At 44.6% G+C, this 6,940-nt stretch overlaps 1 non-coding gene across 1 annotated transcript; it reads left to right on the top strand.

The window, feature by feature from the left end:
* Window positions 1–1,974: 1,974 nt before the first annotated feature.
* LOC110508284 lies at window positions 1,975–4,836 on the top strand. The gene is made up of 3 exons (XR_005040227.1): window positions 1,975–2,794; window positions 3,003–3,092; window positions 3,336–4,836. It is a non-coding gene; the product is annotated as an uncharacterized LOC110508284 (transcript).
* Window positions 4,837–6,940: the final 2,104 nt, after the last annotated feature.

Here is a 6,940-nt window from a genome sequence, read left to right as displayed (position 1 = left end):
ACCCCCTTGCGCACCCCCCCCCCCCCGTCTTCAACTCTATAGTCAGTGATGACAGTGTGCGCAGCTGCTGCACAACGTCCTATGATGGATCATGATCACAACAGCTGCAGCAAGCGAGGGTGTTTATAATAGTCTTAATATTCAGGATTTGTAATGTAGGTCTGTCTTAATGTAGGTCTGTCTATAGCGTTCCTCTTTGCACATTTTATTATCAAATGTATTTTAAAATTATTAGGCCTAATAAGCATATTACACTGGTATCAGTTGTTAGTATTAGGAGGGAACAAAAGCCTGCACGCCCACCAAAGGCTGCCCGGGAAACGGTTGGTGACCATTGAATAGCCACTAGCCTATAAACTGCATCCAAAGCACAACATGAGAAATGTTGTAGCTCTCTGGCGGCTGACTCCAGTCCTATTTTTTTATTTATTTAACTAGGCAAGTCAATTAAGAACACATTCTTATTTACAATGACGGCCTAGGAACAGTGGGTTAACTGCCTTGTTCAGGGACAAAATGACAGATTTATACCTTGTCAGCTCAGGGATTCGATCTAGCATCTTACTGCCAGCAGCATACCACCCTGCATACCACTGCTGACTTGCTTCTGAAGCTAAGCAGTGTTGGTCCTGGTCAGTCCCTGAATGGGAGACCAGATGCTGCTGGAAGTGGTGTTGGAGGGCCAGTAGGAGGCACTCTTTCCTCTGGTCTAAAACATATCCCAATGCCCCAGGGCAGTGACCCAGAAATACCTTATTTACATAAGTATTCAGACCCTTTGCTATGAGACTCGAAATTGAGTTCATGTGCATCCTGTTTCCATTGATCATCTTTGAGATGTTTCTACAACTTCATTGGAGTCCACTTGTGGTAAATCCAATTGATTGGACATGATTTAGAAAGGCACACACCTGTCTATGTAAGGTCCCACAGTTGACAATGCATGTCACAGCAAAAACCAAGCTATGAGGTCGAAGGAATTGTTCGTAGAGCTCCGAGACAGGATTGTGTCAAGGCACAGATCTGGGGAAGGGTACAAAAACATTTCTGCAGCATTGACGGTCCCCGAGGACACAGTGTCCTCAATCATTCTTAAATGGAAGAAGTTTGGAACCACCAATACTCTTCCTAGAGCAATTTGGGGAGAAGGGCCTTTGTCAAAGAGGTGACCAAGAATCCAATGGTCACTCTGACAGACCTCCAGAGTTCCTCTGTGGAGACGGGAGAACCTTCCAGAAGGGCAACCATCTCTGCAGCACTCCACCAATCAGGCCTTTATGGTAGAGTGGCCAGATGGAAGCCACTCCTCAGTAAAAGGTACATGACAGCTTGCTTGGAGCTTGCCAAAAGGCACCTAAAAGACTCTCAGACCATGAGAAACAAGATTCTCTGGTCTGATGAAACCAAGATTTAAATACTTTGGCCTAAATGCCAAGCGTCACGCCTGGAGGACACCTGTCACCATCCATATGGTGATGCATGGTAGTGTGTAGCATCATGCAGTGGGGATGTTTTTCAGCAGCAGGGACTGGGAGACTAGTCAGGATCAAGGGAAAAATGATCAGAGCAAAGTACAGAGAGATCCTTGGTGAAAACCTGCTCCAGAGCGCTCAGGACCTCAGACTGGGATGAAGGTTCACCTTCCAACAGGAATACGACCCTAAGCACACAGCCAAGACAATGCAGGAGTGGTTTCAGGACAAGTCTCTCAATGTCCTTGAATGGCTCAGCCAGAGCCTGGATCTGCAGAGAAGAATGGGAGAAACTCCCCAAATACACGTGTGCCAAACTTGTACAGCAAGAAGACTTGAGGCTGTAATCGCTGCCAAAGGTGCTTCAACAAAGTAAAGGGTCAGAAAAGCTCATGGAAATGTGATATTTAAAAAACATATATTTTTTTATACATTTGCAAATAATTCTAAAAACCTGATTTTGCTTTGTCATTGTGGGGTATTGTGTGTAGATTGACGAGGAATAAAAACAATTTAAATCAATTTTAGAATAAGGCTGTAATGTAACAAAATGTGGAAAAAGTCAAGGGGTCTGAATACTTCATATATATGGTATATCTCTATGTGTAGGACCCTGTCATGAGGCACCTACACAGCCTCAGAGGGGTGTGTTGTGTACCTATTGAGGAGGTGGTGTTGGGTTCACTGACCAGGCCACAACGCAGCACACTAGGGGGCTCAATTGTTCAACTTCAAGCCACACCCAACCAGTGTCAAGATAGAAGGTGGACATCCTACCCATAATGCCCTCTGAGAGGAGTTGTAAAAGTCAGCAGTACTGGAGCTAGACAGCCCGTCGTGCCACTTTGTGGACAACGACTCCCACTGCTAGGGCGGTGAGACATGTATCTTGGCAGTATATCCATAATCTTTGGTTTCCTAAAGGTTGGTAGGATGTTGCATCAAGGTGCTCACTGGTCATGGAGGCTCGTTTGAGACATTCATCCCTCCCTCTGGGGTTGTGTTTTGGACCCTTCCACTTTGAGGTGCTGCCAGCGTGGTGTGGTCGTTGTGACGCCTGAGCGTACAGGTCCTGCCTCCATCTCAGGTCCAGCCAGACACACCTGCTGGCCCAAGCCTCAGAATACCAAGAAGTGCCGTCGCGGAGGTGGCACTGGAGGAGGAGGAGGTGGTGGAGTGGGAGGAGGTGGTTCACTGCCATCCCGTCTGGGCTTCAGGCAGAACACCACCACAGAGTTCCAACCAGATGCCATGTTGTCCCCCGGGAAGGGCCACAGGGGAGAGGGGACCCCCAGGGCCGAGAGGAGAGAGGGGACTTCCAGGTAGACTAAATAATATACATTGTGTTTATTTCAGTATAGGTTGACTAAAAGTATACATAGTACTGTAGTGGCTTGTGACCATTACTGTAGGTTGTGTGTGGTGTGCTTGCAGTTATATTGTCTTCATGGTGTGTACTCCTAAATATCTCCTCATATCCCCATCCCTCATACCTTTGCTCTTCCCCTCCTTCCCCCTGTTTTCTTTCAGGTGTACCTGGAGTGACAGGGGATGTTGGACTCATGAGACCTCCTGGACTGGATGGAATGGCTGGAGCTACTGGACTGGAAGGAGATAAAGGTAAGCTTGTCAATTCTCATGTACAACTTTTAAAGGAGGTAATCTGGGTTTATACATTTACAGTCCGAAGTGTGAGCTGCTATGCTATCTGTTATCTCATTCCTGAATACGTCGTTATCTGGTGCTGTTTTTAATCAAATCGCAAATTTTGATCTAAAATAGAATATTCATGCTTGAGACTGATATCTATCCTCATATGTTGACATGTTTCAGATACCAATCCTTCTCTCTTTCTTATGATAGGTGAGAAAGGAGATCAAGGAAACATGGGTCTGCCTGGTGCTCCGGGGCAACTTGGGAGACAAGGATAGAAAGGTCTACTCCAGAAGCGAGAACGACAGCATCTTCACCGTCTTCCTGCTCTATGCCGAACCCAAGGCCTGACCTACGACTTCGTCTGTGAACCCGGCTTGACCTCTGCATGAGCTTTATCTGACAACTTATGCTGACTGGATCGCCTCCAAACTCTTTTCACTACTCTGATAAATCATCTCTTTCAATATAGCTACTGCTGCTAACTTTGTTCCTGCTTATTGCTATCAAAATAATCTGACCAAATGCTTGCTGTATTTTGATGGTAAAGGCTGTAACACTGTATCCAGTGGTTCCCAAACAGTGGAAAAACTTTTCAGTGTAAACTTAAATGACTAAAACCAAATATAATGTATGTATAAAAGATAATGGACCTATATTTTTTTCAATAATAGCCTATAATTTTTGAGAATTTACAATCAAGAAAATAGCGCTAGACAATCAGGCCCCCATTGATTTAGTTAAAATGCTTGAGCATAAGAACACCAGCCATGTCAACGTTTGGAAATTAGCTTAAAAACAGAAAACAAAATATCTCAGCTCCGTGGCAAAACGCATAGAATTGCAGGGAATTGACTTTAAAATTGCAAAATGTTCTTTCAGCTCCATGGCAGGATGTGTGGAATTGCAGGAGATTAGCTTTGAAACTGCTTCATTTTCTTATCTAGATGCCAAGATAATATTTGTTACTTATTCTTTGGTCTGTGTCTGTTTTTTCTTTTTTAACAGCTCGACCCTTATGTTGGGTCACGACTCAAAAGACACCTCAATCGGTGGGTCAGTTTGGGAACCCCTGCTTTATACAACGCTTACAGTTGCTATCAATGCAATAAAACACTGCTAATGCTTGAAGTTAAAATTGCTTGAATTCTGTGAGTTTAGGTCTGAACCTATCTAGACTTTACTACGACTGATTTTAGATTTGTCAACTGCCCAATCCCAGCTCTGCTTAGGGACAATCTCACCCATTACTACTTTAATGTGATCCTAAGAGTAAAAAGCTGTCATCATTGTTGTGCCATAGAAATATAGCTCCAAGGTCTGTGGGTGATGGTGAGTGATGTATGAATGCATTATTTTTTATAGCCTACTGATGTACTAGTCCACGGTCACCACCAAAATATATCTGAATGAAACGTGCATGTTATTTCCCCCACTAGAGGGCACTGGGACATCACAGTTTGAAGAGGAGGGCTGAATGAGGATTGTATTAATTCTACAGTCTCATGTAAAATTATTTTTTAAATACACTAAAATAATGTTGATATTCAAGCAAATGTAGAGGGGGAAAACACACACATGCTATAATTATTTATGTTACACCACCCACATACATTTAAATCAAAATAAAGCAGGTTTGTACTAGCACAATTCCCCCCTGGCGGTGACTGTCATGCTTCATCCCTGTGACCTGTGATGTTGCCTCCCACCACTCAAGCCATTGTTTGATGCTACCAAGACAAACAGCTTCAGCTCCATCCCTGACTTCCTGATTTACTGTTTTTGTTTCATTGTTTAATGACTTGTATGTGTTGTATACGTAATTCAGGATTTAGCTGCCATGTACCACGGCCTACATGTAAATGTATCAAAACTACTACAAAGTATGTGATATTGATAGAAAACTAAGAGGAGGCCTTCTACAGTTAGAAAATGTGAAGTCACAAAGCAGCACTGTGATGTCACTGGCCCTCTTTTAGAAGAGTAAATCTCCATGGAAACTACAAGTTCTACAACATTCTAGAATACCATAGCAATCACAGTGGCAGACAGAAACATTTGATTTCTATCAGTTCTCTACTGTGAGACCTTTGAGAAGTAACATAATGTTTTTATAAAGATTGTCTAATCTTCACTTCATATAGATAGATGGTAAGGACAGAAGGATGGGGAGAATCCTGCCCCTGAAGAGTCCCAAGAGGGGAGCAGGATCATGACAAGCATCCTATAAGAGACCACCATGAAGATGTCAGTGAATCACCATCTCCTCCAATAACATCTTGCCAAGACGATCAGCTGGACAACTAATATGACATCCAGTCAGTCAGCCTGCAACTTGTTCAAGTAGACTTCCAAAAAGGTGACATGTCAAGTCACGCACGTTATGAATGATCCAAAGCAAGTTGAAATACAGAATGATCATTTTTTTTTTTTTTTTTTTTACCTTTATTTAACCAGGCAAGTCAGTTAAGAACAAATTCTTATTTTCAATGACGGCCTGGGAACAGTGGGTTAACTGCCTGTTCAGGGGCAGAACGACAGAAACCTTGTCAGCTCGGGGGTTTGAACTCGCAACCTTCCGGTTACTAATCCAACGCTCTAACCACTAGGCTACCCTGCCGCCTCATTAAGACATGCAACAAGACCAAAAGCAAGATTTAAGCCCTTCCCTTCCAATTATGATGGCTTTGTCACAGCATGGCTTAGAAGTCTGTAGACATCCTTCACTCCCTTACAGACACCATCCTCACGGGATGAACTAGAAGACTCAAGTGATTCCTCACCTCATACTCTGGTTCCCATCTTCAGGGATCACTATGTAGAACTAAGTGATTCATCCAGTGTCAACGACTCATCTTGGTCAGAGAGTAAGGGGGAATATAGCGGCTCATACTCTTCCACATCAGAAAGAGGGGAGCATGTCAGCTATTCTGCCCCACTGATGCCAAAGAGTGAGGATGGTACAATTGATTTGGCCCCACTTCTACAAAATAGCTAGGGTGGTGTTAGTGAAGACTCCACAACCAATTCTGCTTCCATAATGCCTAAGAGCAAAAGAGATCTCAGCAATTTGGACTTCTCGACATCTGAGAGTGAGGTGGACATGATCGAAGCTGCCACCCAAACAGTCAGCTGAGATGCTTTTCCACTGGCTTCTGATGGCTTAACCAGGGACCAAGATCCCCCCTGGAAGTGGTGTTGTTCACCCTCTCTTCTGGAGACCTTAGCCCCAGCCTGGAGGAGTCCCAGCCTGGCTGTGAGGCTGTGGAGGACAGTGGCGGTGTCTATCGCCTCTGTGGGAACACCAAGACCCTCAATCTGGATCCCAGTCTGTCTGTGGATGATGCCCCACCAGTGGCCCCAAACACTGCTGCTGACTCACCCCAGGATGGGACTGCTCTACCTGGGCAAGCAGGAAGCAGTAGTAGCCCCCGGCGTGGTGTAAGGGCAGGTAAACACACCATCAGATGCTGCCAAAGCTCTTCGAATTGCTTCAAGAGGAAGGCCGACATCCAGCAAGAGACAAAGCCAGAAGAGACCCTCTCAGAACTCTGAGCCGAGCACAGAGCAGGGAGGAGAAGCGAGCTCCGAGCAGGGGAACGGACAGAGCTCTGAGGAGACACTCTTCCCCAAAACAAGAGGAGGAAGTTGTCATCAGATGGAAAAAAGAAAAGGAGACAGTTATCAGGAGTGGCCAATGACCTTCCAAGACCTCCATGATGTCATCTCCTTGGAGTTGGATTGAGGGAGAGCAGGATATTATTAGATTAACTATTTAAAAAGGTATGGAAAAAAGCCAAACATCGATGTGTGGA

The sequence above is a fragment of the Oncorhynchus mykiss genome, chromosome 28, assembly GCF_013265735.2.
Source record: "Oncorhynchus mykiss isolate Arlee chromosome 28, USDA_OmykA_1.1, whole genome shotgun sequence".
NCBI classification, from domain to species: domain Eukaryota; kingdom Metazoa; phylum Chordata; class Actinopteri; order Salmoniformes; family Salmonidae; genus Oncorhynchus; species Oncorhynchus mykiss.
Note: the sequence above shows the minus strand (reverse complement) of the source record. Positions and strands in the feature narration are given on the sequence as shown.